The sequence below is a fragment of the Nesoenas mayeri genome (assembly GCF_963082525.1).
Source record: "Nesoenas mayeri genome assembly, chromosome: 1".
Classification (NCBI taxonomy): Eukaryota; Metazoa; Chordata; class Aves; order Columbiformes; family Columbidae; genus Nesoenas; species Nesoenas mayeri.
The window spans coordinates 76,950,871-76,969,045 of NC_137541.1; the positions used below are offsets into that span (position 1 = coordinate 76,950,871).

Genomic DNA, 18,175 nt, shown 5'->3' on the forward strand with positions numbered 1-18,175 from the left:
GCTACAAAAAAAAAGGCTCACGAATGACCTTAAAAAGCTATCCGTGGTTTGTACTGCAAAATCTATGAGCAGACCCAGAGTTCGCACTAGTGACCTGGAAAAAAACCTGCTTGCTCAGCCTAGACGCAGAGGTCGGTTTTCTGCCAACACTTTTTTAAAACTATTTCTCCTTTCCAGCTCAAGATGCCCAAGCTCCAGCTCTCAAACCCCAGCCAACGCAGTTCCAAACTTGGTAGTCTCAGTTTGTGAGACTGGATGGTTCAGACCTGCACAAATCGAGACATACAAAGTCAAATGTACAGACAACTGAATGCAGCCATACCTTCTTCACTGTCTGAGCCTTGTTCTAAAAATTCCCCTGCCTGAGAGAACAGCAAGAACTTGTGCAAGTATCTGTTTTCAAGATGACAGTTTTGTACAGTCATACCTTATAACTGCTGGTGACACAGTGCTGTAGTGCTGAGAAATTTATTGTCCCTGTTAAATTAAAAAGGACCTTAAAGCCAGCCGAAGTGCTGGATTACTGATTGTGCACATAGTTTAATGATGTCAGCTCACCCTTTGGCTCTGGTCCAGGTGCTCCAGCTAGTTCTCTCCAAGACAAATACGCTACATTGATTCAGTCCATGTCCTCATAAGCCACTGGAGCCACAGACTGGTCCCTAGCTTTCTCTGTTTATCGGGTGTAGCTTCATCTCCACCACACATCAGGCAAGGGAAGTACCCTAGCATAGTGCAACATTGATGAGGAACAAGCCACATTTTCCCCCTGTCAAAAGCAGTCTCTAGACTACAGCTGGGAGCCTAGAGCAGCACAGGGAGGCAGCCAGCAAACCTGTCTTTAGGTTGTTTAGCTTTACTAGGCAGAAACAACCAATGTGGGTCTTAGTGATGTCCGCACAAGTCAGTTTGGGATCTCACAAGGGAATTAGAAGCAAAGCCCTGGACAATTTGCTGCTGTGACTCCCTGTGCTGGTAAAAGGTTTGTGATCACACACAAGCACAGCTCACATACAGGCTGACCAAGCTGAGCCCACCAAGGGCAGTGCTCTGCTTTCCTGACAGGCTCATATCTGAAACTGGCAGTAAACTTCATGCTCCAGATTTTGCCTGCAGAAAAACAATCAATCAATCACTCAATCAATCAATCAAACACAACCAACCAACCAAAAAAAACCCAGGCCACCGAAGGCTGGGGAAGGGGCAGAGCACTGGTCCTTGGAAGGATCATATGAAGGACAGTAAGTGCCTTCCTTTGAAAGATCACAGTAATGCAATCCCCACTCCTGCAGGAGGGGACAGTGCTGTATAATATAATACCTGACAATCTGTGCGTTGTCAACAGTTTTTTTACTTTATTTTTACATAAATGCTGAGTATGGTGGAATATGCTGTCATATGCTTTCAACTTCTATATGCTTACAGTCTCCTAATTAAAATATCCTGCTTGTCATCTTCCCAAATTTCATTTCGTTTGGGAAAGTTCCTGCAAGATTCAAGTAACCACCTTCCAAGTTGAAAAAAACCCTCATCTTTCGTCCATGACAACATTTTGAAATTTCACATCATGATGTATTTTCTGATATAAATGTGGTAGTTTAGCAGTCCACACCCTCTGCATAGAAAAGTCATTTAAAAAGATCTATGTCATGTTTGAAAAACAATGACGATAAAAAAAAAATTCTAGGATCACAATATTCAAACTCGCAATTCAAAAAGTTCTGGTATCAGTTTTACACTGTTAAATATGCAAACATATTTTAAATAAAGCTCCCAAATAACTTTAAAAAAATTAATTCATATTCGATAGCTCCCTATTTACATTTCTCTAACATTAAACTTAAGCATTCAGTTAAATCATAACTTACCAAGAAATCTAGTACATAAGAATAGCCTATTACAAACTTAATGAAATAAGCTACTTTCTCATTTTCCTTCCACAAATACTCATATTTCAGTGGCATAACACTTTTAAGCATCTGCACTGCTATTTGTGTGTTTTATGGAAGAGTCATTCATGAAGCTGAAGAGAGAATTTTGCTAAGGGTTTTTTAGCTAGTATACCACAAAAATTCTCCCTGTGACCCACAGGCCAGGAATTGGCTGCAGAGGTTAATAAAAACTGTTCAACCTATTTTTCCACCTCCTTCTATTCTCAGAATCACTTGAAATGCTACTATTTTTTAATTGCTACTAAAATAAAACACATAGACTCAAATTCTACTTCTAATTCATTCTGGGGCAATTTTTCCTCCATGAGAACTGCATTGTTCTCTGCACTGTTAAACTGCACTATACATACTGACAGCTTGATTTTCTCCATCCTGCTTTGTCTTTCAGAAGTACCATTTGGTTCTCAGTACAATGACAGATTTTGGCAGGTTTCCGTTTCCTCTTCCAACAAACCAGCTATTGTGGAAAAACAATGAAAGCAAGATGAAAAATTCCAGTGGATCACCATTAACCTACCAAAGTGCTCCATGTATCTTGAAAATCACTGCACTTTCACTATTTACTCTTTCAAATCATAAATTTAAAAAAGAATGACTGCTAGAGAATAAATAATGAGAGGAAGCAGCGAGTAGAAAGAAGATATCAGGGTGGCACATCTATCATTTGTCTAATTCTGTAGAAGTTCTTGCCTGTAATACATTCCAGACCAGATGGCAGAAAACGGCCATGAAAAACTGATTAAAATAAACTTCCTCAAAAACAGAGTGACTGAACTTAGTACAAGAGCAGTTTGTGTCATTTGCTATGTAACCCAAATTCAGAACTAATTTAAATCATTCAGCTTTTCCCCAAAAGCTACATATGATAGAGAAACTCAATCTTTAAGTTTGAATGTGTGTAACTTAGCTGAGAAGATTCATGTGGGATGGAATACTATGCCTTCCCTTTTACAGACAAGTGCATTTGCTGTTATAAAATGGAAAGATGAAAAACCACAGAGGATTTTTTGACTTAAGTTTTACCCAAAAAGCATGTGAAGAAATTATTATTTGTTATTTTTGTAAGTATAACTACTCTCTTTAGGGAGAAAGAAGTAACTTTTTACTGTGTTTTCTCCCTGTTAGTTTTGAGAAGCCAAGAAAGACAGGGAGTAAGCTGACTTTTCTTGTGTCTTACACATCATCAGTTCAGTTTCTTAGTAAGGATTGCACCCACCTCCCATTTGGCTGTTTCTGGGCAATGGATCTGATCTCAGCTGAAATGTATTATACTTCTTGCAGAGTACTAGAAGAGGATAAAAGCAAGACTGTCAACATTTTTAAATCCCTCTCCATATGCTGGAGATTGCAGGATGCTTTCCTCAATGGATTTTTCAGTTTCCCACTGTGCTGATGCAGTGGAAGAATCTAATGGGTGACAAAAGGAGACACAATCTGAAATGCAGGATTGAGGACCTATGAATGCCACCTGCACTTGGTACTAAATCTGGATGGGTTCATCAAGGCAGGGAAAAACTGAGAATCCTGGAGGCTAGCCTGAGTGGCGAATACAAAGGAAACTATTCATCATGCACTTTGTATTTAGAGGTAGAAGATTTTCATTCTTGGTAGAAAACATTGGTTTCCGGCACATACTTCGCCTAACATTCTTTCCCCTCGTGTTAGTCTTTAGGGCGTTTCTGCCAAGACCTTTGGTTATCTTAGTCAGCATAAAATATTATTTCCTCTTTCTATTCCAATCTACTGTTTTCAGCTGCTAACTCTTTTTTCCTGGTGTTGTTGGAACAATTGCACAACGCTTTCTACCATGCTTGTGCTCCTCTCTTCCTTAACATACATCCACCTGGTTCTTATATACTACTTCACTAAGTACTTTAACAACCAATTATATAAAAGCTTTTCCTTCTTTGGTGTTTATACAAAGATACTACAGAGTTGTATTTCTTTCCAAAATTGCTTTTTAGTTCCGAGACAAATCAGAGAAAAAAATAGGAAATGTAAGGATAAGTGGAAGGCGACTGTCTGCTTTTTTAAGTCTGTCTGGTCAAGGATCTCTTCAATATAAAACTAAACAAATAAACTACAAGAACAACAAAAAAAACACAACAACAAAAGACAAAAAAGGGGGGGGGGGTGCGGTGAGGGATCATAAGAAAAGGAGAATTTCATAAACAAGAGCAAACAGGGACACAAACATGACTGACAAATGATAAGGGAGGCAGTGAGGAGAAACAAACCCTATCCAATAAGGGTATGAGGGAGTATATTAGGTTTGTTTGGCAAGGTTTTGGTAGTGGAGGGCTGCAGGGGCGATTTCTGTGAGGTGCTGCCAGAAGGTTCCCCCATGCCCAATGGAGACGGCACCAGCCAGCCTGGGAGGGAGGAGGGGGACAGGTACAACAACAGAAGCAGATGCAAGGACAGATGAAAGCATATGCATGGGAAGAGGAGCAGGGAAGAACAAAGTGGGGGCAGATAGAAAACGGTATAAAAATAGGTGGTCAGGTGTAAAAGGAGGCTGGTCATTACACTTGCTTGGCTGAGCCCTGTGCCTTACCACCACACTCTGTCCTACCTTCTTATTAAATATTTTCCTAGCGTTCTCTGTGCATAATCTCACTGTCTATCTCATATATGTGCATGCTGTGAGGAACAGATGCCAGCTTTTGGGGGAACCGGTGTGTTTGCACTGGAGGCCACCTGCTGGAGTCAGACCAGGGCTGCAGGCACCCCCAGGTCTGTGGTGAAAGTGAGGGGAGATCTCTGCATCCAGCCACTGGAGCAGCAGCAGTGTATGTCCCAAAAAACAGCTACTGGGATGAATGAGGCACCAGTGGCTGGAGTGGGACTACGGGTTACAGCCCGTGTGCCTCGTCCTGGCTGTTAGGGGGGCCGAGTGCCTGCATCTTCCCCAAATGTGGGTGGGGGCAAGCTGGATGAGCTGGCAGGAGGAGCCCGTGGTTGAACCTGAGACTGGGAAAGCAGCAGCCAAATCCCTCAGCCTGGGTAGAGACCCTGAGAGCCCTGGTACCTGGGGAATTGGGCTGGGCTCCAGCAGCTGGGCAGGAGGATCCTGGCCAGGGCTGCTGTACGACATGGGCACTCCTAATGCCTCTTAACAGGAAAAATATTTTTCTTGCCTTGGAAAGAAAAGAATAAAATGTTTCATTTTATGCTTTTATTTTTTTTACTTAAACCAACAGAAAATGCTCTGTTTGGATTTGTTACCTTGCACATCATACTTATCTATAGATGCAGCTTCAATATATGGCCAGAGAGGGATCTTATGACCTTCTGCAATACAAAATAATTTCCTGACTGCCTTCCTTTTTTGTGTTTATACTTGGACGTTTTCTTTTTTTTTTTATGTTTGCTTCTGGACTTTCATTTATCCTCATTACAGACCATTTACAAAATGTCAAAATGAACGAATTTTTTAATTGAATAAACTACTGCTGTCTTGAGAAGAATTTGTAAACCATTTTTGTGCCTTCCAAAATGTAGCAAATTTTATTTTTCAATGAATACATTATTCTTCTAAGAAAGGTACCCCAGAGCTATCCAGAAGTTGCAGCCCCACCACCAAGGCAACGGGGATCTGTTTGCAATAAAAGAAATTAGTTATGGATCCCAAACCCAAGGGTGATAATAATCCAGGTTCTGGAAATCATTGCAAGACAGCCACATTCAAAAATAGCTTCATGATATATTAATACTTTATAGCCAAAAGCATCAGAAATAGATTCCCTGATGAATGACAAATACAGCTCTAGAGCTCAGATCAAAAATCAAACCTTCATTTTTTGTCCTTCCCTACCCACCCTTTCGAAATCACAAACACTATATTAAAAGAAAACACAAAGAAAAATAATGTGGCTCAAACACAGGGACAGTCCCCGAAGAGCACTGGACTAAGAAAATCAGAACGAGAAGAAGCCAAGTTTGGTCAGTGATTAGGACACAGTCCAATTCTGTGCACAGACATATCAGCAGGAAAGCATGCTCTGAAACAAAACACTGGTGCCCTAAAAATAACAGATGCTATGATGGCCATGGACAAGCCCTTCAACATGCACACGGTGGCTGCTGATGAAGAAGGGTAATGAGGAGGAAAGCCAGCAAGACATGCTCAGATACTGGAGAGGTAACAGGCTTCCTTGCAGGCTCTTGCAATTCTCTGCCAACCAGAAACAGAAACTGTGTGCAAACTTAAAACACCTTTAAAAGTGGATTTTGCTGGACTAAGGCCATTGCCGGTGCAAGTCATATGCACATTTGTGATGAACAAGGTATAAGCAGGGAATGTTGGTGAGCAAGCAGTCCTCGTAACCCTTGAACTGCTGATCCCAGATGCAAGCTCGCCCATGCTGGCTTTATGGTGGAGCAGTCCTCTTTTATAAGTTGTATCTTCAATAAAACTGAGAGAAAAAGCACTGCATAAAACACACACCTTATCAGCTCAATGGGAGACAGAGAAAGCTATAATGAGAGCATGGGAAAAAGGCCAGAAGCAGACATTAAAATGCATTTAGAAACCAACAGCTTGGTGATGCTGAAGCACACAAAACACCCTGCCATGCTCTAGAAACAGATGCCATCGACAAAAACAGACAACAACTTTTTTCAAAGGAAAACATGTGATCCCACTCCCAGAGATCCCAAAGAGAAATTCACACAGAATCACAGAATGTTAGGGACTGTAAGGGACCTCGAAAGATCATCTAGTCCAATCCCCCTGCCAGAGCAGATGTTGCCTCCAGCATACAGGAACATACAACATAAATCAAATGTGGTAAGAATTGTCTGGAAAGTGAAGATGTCATCACTTGATGAAAGTGGACTTATTATCCAGCTGCAGCGTTGTCACACCAAGCAATTCACTGGGATTAAGTTATCTAAACCTTACAAAGATTAATTCAATATCACTCTGATATATATCCCAGGTGAATGTACTTTTGAGATGACATATATCAGCTTAGCTTGAGAGATTGCATTTATCCTCGTAAATTTAGGGCATGATGGATAGGTATATTATGCAGCAGCAGTGCACCCTTAACATGTTATGACAAGTTATCAGCTTGCCAGCAAAGAATAATGCCTTATCTAATACCAGGATCTTACACTGAACGCATTGGTTAGACAACAGAATTATTGAAAACGACAAAAGTCTGCCAGTGCAAACACTGACCACATCCAAATCCCTGTGCTGTGCCTAAAGTGCTGAGGCTGCACCTCCTGTTGAAAGATGTTGTGCATTTGACGTAGTTACACTGCCCCAATTCGGGACCAGGGACAAGTGCTGCAGGAAAGGGACAATGGACCCAATGCTCGCTGCCAGAGCAAGGCTGCTGATGCCATGTCTGACTTCAGTGGAGTCGCTCCAGGATTGTTTTCATTTAAGGCATAATTAGTCCAACAGCAGCATTTTGAAACATGCATGCTTGTGAGGGCAAGGAGTAAAGGAAGCAAAGAGGAATCTCTGGGACCTTATCCAAGCCTTTTGGAGTCAACAACGGTCCATCACCCTCACTAGATGCTGTGCAGGAAACGAGGCACAACCCCTGAAGGATGGCCACTTAAAAGACCTCCTTTGCCTTCAGCTACTGAAACACATAAATAAATATTGAAAGGACATGTGTGGAGATGCCTATCAGGCAGAAAAAGACAGGAATGATGAAAACAAACAATTACACTACTAGCGCAGTGAAAACACTGCAGCTGCAATCATGAATAAAAACAAAGCCCCATCAGCACAGCCCGAAAGCCTGCTTGTACAGCACAAGCCCAGGTGGTCAAAGATCAGGTATAATAGCGTCATACCGGTTTTTAACTCCCCAAGGCAATGTCTTGCCCAGCAGATGGCCCATCCTCTTGCTTTTTCATTGTTAACACCTCGCTTGATCTATTTAACATACTGTCCTCACTCTGCAAAAAAATTGCACTGTGCAAAATTATCTCTACCTTAGAGCACTTTGAGCGTGTTATGAAATGAGGTAGCTGCACAGACTAACACCAGCTAGCAGACGCAGACTTAAATTTAAATGGCCAATCGTGCCTTTGTTGCAAAGCTGGGGTTGTAATATAATGAGACAAACAAGCTGCAAAGGTTACACAGATCACCTAGGAACAGGCTAAGGTCAGAGTCAGAGAAAAGATGTTTTGAGAGATGCAGCATAAAATCAGAGTGAGCAAATTCCCAACAAAACATCAGAAAGAAATTGTGTGGAAATAAATTTTTAAAACTAGCAATGTGGAAACAACAAGGGAGTCACCAATTGAGTTCAGTTTGTGAGAGAGTGAGAAAGACAAAGGTGACATAAAATGATACAGATTTATATGTAAGTATAAACACCTTTCAAAAATCTCTCCATTGCCTTCGCTGGGCTATGCTTTGTGCCCAAAGGCTCCAACCACGGCAGGATTTCTCTGAACCTTTTTGTACATTGCTAAAATATGCTAGCAAAATCTTTCTCTCTCTCCTAGTGCTGATGAACTTTAATCTAGACCCTGGAGGCAACTGCTGCCCCTATGAACTACATGCTGGCCCAACACTAGAACAGTTAGCTTCATCATCCAGATGCCTCCTATTTTATTAAGCAGATTCAGATGGCCAGCCAGCTGATAGGTTAATTAAGAAAAGGATATGCTGGTGCCTATAATTCTATAAGCATTGTTCATGATGAACTATGACATTGCAACCCCCCTTTTCTCCAGTTTTATCACTACTTTCATGCTCAATGAGCAGTATCTGAAATGGTTAGTCTAGTATGTCCCCAATACAGGCTTTGCAATGAAAAGCTTACAATTTAGGAAGGAAAATAAAGCAGACTTATAGACACCATCGAGACACCAAATAATAGAAAAAAAATCCCATACCTCGTACAGCTATAAAAAGCCCCACAGAATACGAGGCACCTCAGGTATTTTTACACTCTTTTACTGACGCAGCAAAAACAAAAGCCAAAGCAGTGCTTACAAAAAGGAACTAAACCCTCCAAAATAATGCAACTAGAGAGATGTGGAAAAAAAAAAAAAAACAACCCAAAAAAACTAGGAGATTTTGCAAAGAGCTCTTCATACCAGCTTTTCTCCAACAGCTCAAGAGCATAGCACGGTAGTTTTACCCCAGCTGGAGATCTGATAGTCGTCCATGCCTGCGTTTGCATAAGTGCCATGATTGTGGGGTTTAATGATTACAAATGGGGACCTGGCCCAGCTTGTGTTGTTACACATTGTCTACTCCCATTCATCTCTTTGAAATTGTTTGGGGTACGGCAAGGAAGAGAAAAAGATTGATGTGGAGGAAGGAAATACACAGCACATTGTAGGATGTGTTCGGCTCCTCAGAGGAGGGGCCCGTACAGCCACAAGGAAGAGAAGCCAAGAGAGATGTACACAGGGAATAAACCCTCTGAAGGCAGGGCAGTGTACTTTAAACACTGCACAATATGTGGAAAAGGAAGAGGGTAACCAGGCAAATTTCTCCAGGAAGCTACTTGAAAACAGGAGGTAAGAAGTGATTGACAGGTCATCACCAAAGACAAGGACAAGGCAAATGGGATAGCAAACCAAAGGAGAAGCAGAGCTGATGAGCTCATTGCATTGTTTTTAAACACTGATTTAAAGGGCAGAAACAAGGAAGAGGAAAGAAAAATCAGATGGCTTCCAACTGCTTCTGATGTGAAATGAATGAGACAAACTCACAATTTTTAATTCATTCTGTTACTCAAGGAGAGCTGCTGTCCATTGGAACCAGGTGACTCTCACTAACAGTAGAGTTTAGCAAGGAGTAAAAATGGCCATGGGAGCTGCTCCTGAGGATCCTGCTGGTCCCTTTGCCATGTCCATGAGAGGAGCCACAGCTGCAAGTGCAGAGGGTGGTTTGCCTGTCCTGTCTCTACCATACCAGAGGGAAACCAGGCAAACGAAAAACCAGAGAGGGAGAGAATCTGTCTCCTGGTCAGTACTGCAGAGCACTTCTGGACATGGTTTTAACTGCAAAGTAACAATTAATCACCCCTTTGATCTAGTTCTGTTTCTCTGTATCACAACACCTCTCAATAGCTTCATTATGATTGACTGTGGGGGCTTTTCCTCATCAAAGGCCAGGCAAGCCAAGGACATCCTCTATCCTTAGGCTGATGAGGAGACATCTTTTGTTAGAGGTTTCAGGTTTTGATGAGCAAATGGCAGTGAATCTCCTGGGGCTGCTACCATTTCCCATTCCAAACCTGCCAACAGCTTCCTCCAGCGTTTCAAGTTAACCAGCAGGCTCATACCACACATAGTGCTCAAACTCACGCCTGCAACCACTTTCAAACAAGTGATAGGCTCGTGGAGGTCTAAGCCTCTGAATAATCATTTTTGACCATTGCAGAGGAGAGCTCTGGGGAAGAAAAAGGCATCTTAACCATTACTTCAGATGCCTAATTCTCTGGGACTTGGATTTAAAAATACGTAAATAAATACTATGATTTTATTTCTCATGTTTCATTCAGTTGGAAATGGGAGCTGCAACCATGACAGCGAAAGCATTTATTTTGCTTATGGGAACACTGGCAAAGTAGTATTAAACTGAGACAGTTCAGTAACATGGTTCCTACCCTACATGCTTCTCCAGAAGACTCTCATCAATTGACTTACAGTACAAAGTAAAATCTCATCATGTTTCCTTATACAATATTTCATGGCAAATACCTGCATAGCACAGTATTTCTTGCTACCTCCCACCCACTTTCTCTCCTGTATCTGCCTTTCCTCCTTGCTTCCCAACAGCATCTCTTGAACTCTAAGATGTCACCACAAGCCCATTTCCCAGCACTTCCTCTTCCTATCCCCATTCTTCATTTATCTTTTGACATCTTCCACAGTACAGTAACACAGAGGTGTCTCTTTCCACAGAACTAATACACAGCAACATACACAGTGTTTGCATAAACTGATTGTCTTGAAACAAGGCTCCAAGAACAATAAGGAACTGCCTTATTAGCTGTGGACCCAAGGGTATTTTGCTTTTCCTTCTCAGGAAGCAGTGTCCAACAGGAACAAAACTCTAATGCAATTGAGTCAAAGATCAGTGAGGAAATAAGCTTAAATCATCTTTGGGATCTCAAACAACAGTTTTCACTCTCATATTTATTGAGAACACATTTATAGAACTTCTTTCATTTAATTTGTACTGAGATAAAGAAAAAGTGAGAGCAGAACAAAATGTAAAGGCCAAGTAGGTTTACCTATTTCACCTTCACTGTGGAACCACTGCTTAAAGTATATATTTCCTGGCAGTAGGTCTACTGCCAGAAGCCAGGCAGACACACAGTTCTTTTCTTTGTGAGTCTGCTAAACATGCCTGGACACTCATAACCAGACACATTACGATGGCCTAGAGCTGGGGGAAGAAAGGGCTGCTTGTGACAGAGAAGGAAATAACCAAGGACCTCTACTTCTCTTTCAGTCCTTAAGCACTCTGACCATGTTTGTCTGAGATTATCAGTGCAATAACAACATCAACAAAAAAGTTTTCATTTTTATGAAGAGAACTGTTTTGGTTATCTGGAGAGAAAACTCTTGAGATTGAAACAGCTGTTTCCTACCCATTTTTATCTAGGGAGGCTGCTGTGTAATTCAGGGATCAACTTCCCACTTTTGCTGATTTGAAAAAGCTTTATTGTAAGCTCTCCCTCTCATTCTACAACAGGGAACACTCAGCATCTAAGCTTTTACAGTGCTGAGGCAAACAGGCTGATGCCACTTACTGAAAAATAGAGATGCTCTTTTTGGAACATTTGAAATTGCAGACTATAATGTTCCCTCCAGGTATCACAGCATGGCTTACTTACTCCAACTGTTCTTCTGTCATACACCGAACAAATACAAATTCCCAGTATCTCTGGTTTTGGTTTGTTTGGTTTTTTTCCTAAGCAGTGTATACCCATCACAAACCACTTCTTCTTTCTCACTTGTAAATGCACTTCAGGGTGATTTTTTTTTAAATTGTGTTATTTAAGTTACAACATTAAGAGACACCAATGCTGGCAGATGTAAATGACTGTCAGCAACACACTCCCAGGTTTGATGTCTTACAGCAAGGACAAGAAAAAAAGATGCCTATTTAAAAGGGGTTACAATACCCATTGAAAGCTAAACAGATAGATTTGGCCGGATTATCAGACTTGCTTTAGGCTTTCACTCACATTCATTATGATGATTTAAAATGTAATGACCTGTTCTCCCAGTTGTTCCTGCCTCCTGCTAGGGGTTACTACCTCCAAGGAAAGTCAATAAAATGAAACTTGTGAGGGCTGCTTCAACACAAAGCGCTGCAAATTTGCTAATGCCACACTCAGAGATGCTCTAAGCGACAGCCATGGAATATACACCAAATTACACAAATTCCTCCTCAAATCAGTAGCAAAAAGCTCATGATGGGACACAGATAATGCTTAAATGCACTTCCAGTGTTGGCTGAGTAAATACATGCCTAAGGCATAAGGTCCTCGTGTCTAAGCCTGTGGACCTACGCAAAGGGGCCAGAAGTTTAAAGCTTACCTGAAAAATAACCACTCTGAGGGAAAAGATGCCTTTATCTGAGGCAATGATTCACCATCCATCAATTAGTTGATTAACTTCTAATCAGCATTTTTTTGTAACATCAAAAGTTAAAGATGTAACACTCCACACTCATTAGCTTATTTTTAATTCATTGGAATGGTAAGTAAACAGGGAAAAACTGATTTTCTTAGGTCACAGCAGAACTCAATAACCAGCTGGTGGACATTAGGATCTCCTAATCTCCTACAGGGAGGATGTAAGTTCACGTTTCACTTCTGCTAAAACAGGGTCAAGCAGCAGGCACTGCTGCCGCATGTGAGCCATCTGTCCAGCTCAGCCGCAGGCTCTAGGGCTTCACAGACATGCTTGCTCTGAGCCTGTGATTGCCAGGTGCCACTTTCAGTTCTTGGTGCTCAGCCAAAACATTCATATCTTTCTCTCACTTTATAATCAGTTAAACTGTTCTCACTACCAGTGAAGCTGTGAAACTGCAGAGATGATACCCACTCTGGCCATTTAAATACAAGGAAAGGTAAAGGAGCTTTTTCTCACAATGAAGCTGTTTAAGGTGTCCCGTCGCAAAAGGAAAATTCAAGCAGCAGCATTGTGCAAAAATACACATAAACCAATCATGGAGCTGAGCTGCAGCAAGGTACAGAATAGGTGATACCCATATCAATATCACAGATTGGCTTAGAAGATGACAAATATATTAGCAGTTAATTTCAGCTGCAGGAGGAATTAATAAACCATAACGGGCAACACTAATCATAGTGTCTTTAGAGTCAGAGGGATGCTTCTCAGGTTTGTTGGTCCAATATTGTAACTACAGCATTTACAACACATAAAAATATTAGCCCAAAATAGGAGGCATTCCTCATTCTGTAAGGCTGCAAAGTGATACCTAAAATGAAAGACTACTTTACTAGAGATAGTCTATCCCCTTAGTCATAGCATTAACCTATTAGAAGAATGTACAAACTGACTTAAAGTATCTGTAGATACATCACAATAAATTAAAATGGGATAACATACCATTTTTTATTGTAAATAATAGGCCACATGTGTTATGGGCTATCTGATTCCTCGAAAAATTAGCATTAGTGTCCTGGTAGCCAAAACCAGACTGTTGTTTTATGGGTAGGCAACAAAATGTCATGTTTCAAAATATGAAGCCTTCCCCACTATACAAAATAAAAACATCTAATTACACTTTCTAAAGGGATCACATGAATTTAAAGGTATAGGCATCAGAAAATATATAGGAACTGAGAGTGTGTGGCAGATGCACCCTCCCTCTGCCCCAAGAGCAACAGAAACATCCAGACACATGGACCACTATGGTCATACACACACCCCTTGGTCAACAGACAGGAACTTTGAACAATGAAACACCTCGGTTGAGAGAGGTTTCTGGACCACTACCATAAACAGCCACAGCTCAGAGTCAACTGGGGTATTAATGGAGCCCACTGGAGATCCGCATTGAGTTGGTCTTCCTCAGAGCAGTGGGTCTGCCATTGAAGACTCTCCTGCTTAGACTGACCATCTAAGGAACATTCCTTAGGGACTGAGACACCTTGCCTAACTGGTAAGCAATCAGGGTACTCTTGAGAGTCCTGACTTTGACACAGAGTAGGAAGATGCACATTTTGAATCATTACTTTGGAGTTCTGGGATACGATCCCCCGGAGATTTGAGTTGGTTGTGTAGTAATTGAACTCCCAACTAGTATCTGAATCTGTGTTGAATAATGTTGTTGGACTGATGAATAATTTTGGATAAATCCTGTTTGTAGTTGGTTTCTGTTAAGCATTTCTTGTTAGAATAAAGTCTGTTTGGAGCTTGTTGCCCACCTAAATTGACTTTTGGGGTGCCTCCATGAGAGAGTGACAGGAAACACTAAGATTCCTATTAATATTAATCATGGCTAGAAGAACTCTCTCAGTAATTTTGTAGTTCATTATTGAATAATAACAATGCAAAATTACAATTTTAGCTAATAATCAGTAGCTTCTTTGTCTTAATAACTTCAGGTTTCCTACAAAACAAACCCTAATTTTGCTTTTAATTACATAATTGAAAATTTGGAGTAACTGATTTGTGAGATGAAGCACTGCTATTAAAATAAAAGGCTATGAAGAGAGTTTTTCCACTTGCTGACCTTAATTGGTGGAAATTAGGCAAGGTTTTTTGATGGAGCCTTTTATGTGAAATGCTTAGATGCAAATCATATTACAGTAAGAACTGGAAGGGAAAAGTATGAACACATTTCAATAGATTCTAAACAAAATAGAGTCAGATCTTGCTCTAAATTGTATTTCAGATTTCATTTTTCTCAAATACTTCTAGTGCTTCAAAACAAAATTAAATACGCCCATGTGGTCCCTCAAAAATGTTTCCTACAACTCAAAATAATGGTTTTGCTTTCTTTGGACCTTTCAGCTAACAAAAGAACTAGTTATTTGTACAGCTCTAAGATTAGACTGTCAAAAGTAAATATTGGTATTTTATAAAACAGAGGGGGAGAGAGATGAGTAAATTTGACCATTTCCTCAAATAGTACGTGCAGCCAGTTTTGGTCTCTTTACAGTAACATTCATCAGCAAGCAATTTTTGGTTTGTGTGGTGGTAGCAAACAGATAACAAGAGCCATGTCAAGTCTACTGCATAATGGTAACACATGAAAATCTGTTATATGGAACAACTTTCTAAATCAAAATCTACTGCTAGTTATCAAAGATGCTTTTTAAAATGCAACCGGACAGCCATGAGTATTGTTCACCAGGCTTCTCCTCTCTTTGCGAGACGGGAGAGGATTGGCTTTGGAGGAGGGCTACGACACATTCTAATCTAAGGAGGGCATTTTAACCACCCCTATCACCAGCTCAGAGCAATAAGCACCTTCAGAGGGCAGCTCATCTTCACAAAGCACTACTCTCTCCCCCTCTCTCTCTCTCTCTCCCTCTTTTTCTATCTCTTCCTCTCTCATCTAGAGGAAACCCTGGACTTGCGATGCCCACAGTTAGGTGAGATGATTAGCAGTGAGCTTGGATATGAAGCTCTACAGCTGTCCCAAGTGAAGAACTGCACTTAAAATAGCAAGTTCTGTATTCTGTCACATGGAAATTCAAGGTTATTAAATTTCATCCAGACCAGTGCTTCATTTGTACACATTACCCCAATTCTACTCTATTTTTTTATACTTCTGGGCAAAACCACAAATAATGCTGGAGTGGTGTTTTCTGTACTGAATCTCTTTCCAAGGGCTAGGGAAAAACACCATTTGAAAAAATATTCAGCAATTATTGACCTGTGTCTTTGAGAATGATAGGCTTGTTTGATATAAGTTTCTGTAATAATTTATATTTGCTTCTGTTTCATTGTGCACATCTGGCAAGCAGATACGTAAGTGTAAATAATTCAAATGGTAAAGGAAATGAGGAATCTGCCTCTGATTAATTAAGGGTTAGAGTATGGTCTTATGCATTGCTAATTTACATAACAAGCCTTAGTTCAGTTCTGCCTTCATTACCCATTACAAGTATAGCAAAAATCACAAGTGCATCGCAAATAACCCAGATCTGGTGCACCAGAAGGGCAGCATACACCTCAATTTTGAGGAAAGCCAAAGGCACCTCTCAGCATTAACTCTCAGTCATTTGCAGTAAAACCTATTGTTTACAGGGCACTCTGCCCTATTCAAACACAAGGGATATCATTAAGTTCTGTTGTAGAAGCACAAAAGCCCAAACATAAGCTTTGGCAGCTGAGAGAAAGAGAGCAATTGCAGAAACTATAGCTGTTCAGATGATGAGAATTAGTGTAGCTCTGCTGGCTTCACTAGAATTATACAGATATAATACACCAGCTGAGGATGTTATCCATTATCTGTAACTCCAGCTGTGCCTGCATTGCTAATCCAGCCAGATCTTTGAGTCAAGGCTTATGTGGCATGAAGCAGACTGCTTAATATAATTTAAATACAAAGAAGAGACTCATAGATAATTTTTGCTTCAACTCACAATGACTTAGACCTAAGTGAATATGGCAGAACAGATCAACACAGTTTTTGGGAGAGCTATTAAACAGTGCACCGAATGGTCTATGCACACACAAAAAAGACACTGAAAATTATTTATTTGTTGAAATGAGTTATGCAATTTGTGAGCAGTTTGTTATGAGCATTGAATACTCCATATTCAAGTTGTTCTCACTCAGCACAAAGTCCAAAGCCACTGCAAGATGAGAGGTAGCCAAAGAGTTCCTACCTTATAAACAGTTTGCTCTTAAAATTCTTTGTTTAATCCTCCGTTTTTTTCCTACCTATAATAGTTCCATAGCATTCAGGGCAAAATTACAAGTTTGGCAAACATTTTAAGAAGAAACATGCTGAACTGTTATGAGTAAATGAAAGAAGGGAAGAAAAAATCCATGTCTGAGCAAATTTTGTCAGCAAATTAAAGGATATACATAGAAAAGCAGTGACAACATATGCCTTGCTCAATTAGCGAGCCACCATCCTGAAAGCAGTCGGTTCGTCACATGCTCGGATGTCCTCTTTCTTCAGGCGGCTGCTGTCAGACCTGCCTGAACAGCTTGCACTTCATGATTACAGTCCATGCACGCAACTGTTCAGTCACTTGCATGACCCAAAACTTCTGGCAAACCGTGTGAAAGGCAGAGGCAAAGAACCCTCTGAGCAATTCACAGAGGAGTCCTTTCCAGGCAGCTGCCGAAGGATGTTCATGACTAGTCCATATGCAATACAAAGAAGCAGAGGGAACATGCACCTTATTAGGGGCACACATTGTCTCTACATCAGTCAGATACTATCGTTGCAAACTCTCCGGTGGCACTGACATAGTTTTGCTTCCAATCGCACAGAGCTGGTGTTAACATGTTTAGCAGGTTACTTGTTTAGTGAGGAAGTGCAGAAAAAGTAACACAGTAACACAAAAAAAGATGAGAACCTAATCTAGGGTTCAGATCTTTGTATCTCCCAAATGTCCTCCTGCAACTCTTTTCCTCCACCTTTTCTTCCAGTTCTCTTTAAAGTGCAGTGCAGAGTCCCTCCATACTGCCATGATTTCAGCAGCAATTTTCTCTTTATCAGGCTGAGGAGCCTCTAAAGGAGTCACTTGGCTAGTCTGATGGTGTTTTGTTGCCTGATCAGCTATTCCCCATCTCCTCCACAGAAAGGGAGACAGACTGGACAGAAGCTTTTCAAAGGCTAGATTCAGCCTACACACTCCCCTCTAGTCAGACAATGCTGCTTTACAGATAAAGCCAGATTGAAACATACAATAAAGCATAATACAGAAAATGGGAAAGAGACTACCTAATATCCCAGCTCAGCTCACTTAAGAACTATACTCTGCTACAAAGACAAAAGCAGTCTCCTTCCAGTTTTAAGCAAAGCATGTTACTTGAGTTCTAACCAAGGAACTCCACAAATAATTATTCTAAAACTCAACCTCTTCTATGCCAATGAGTATCATTCCAGCCAGTTTTTCAGATAAGTGATCTGAAGCAAAAATGACCTTTCCTGATATCAGAAAACTAGCACACAAGAGAAATCTTGCTTTCAAGTTCCTGCAGTGACTGCTACACTGTCCCTTTACTATAAGCAATTAATATCCTTGAGGAAATGAGAAGTCTGAGTAGTGCAA

General features: G+C 40.8%; 1 protein-coding gene across 3 annotated transcripts in view; it reads right to left on the minus strand.

Moving 5' to 3' along the window:
* The window catches only part of ST8SIA1 (ST8 alpha-N-acetyl-neuraminide alpha-2,8-sialyltransferase 1), a 143,308-nt gene that overhangs the window by 18,287 nt on the left and 106,846 nt on the right, over positions 1–18,175 (minus strand). The window lies entirely within an intron of this gene.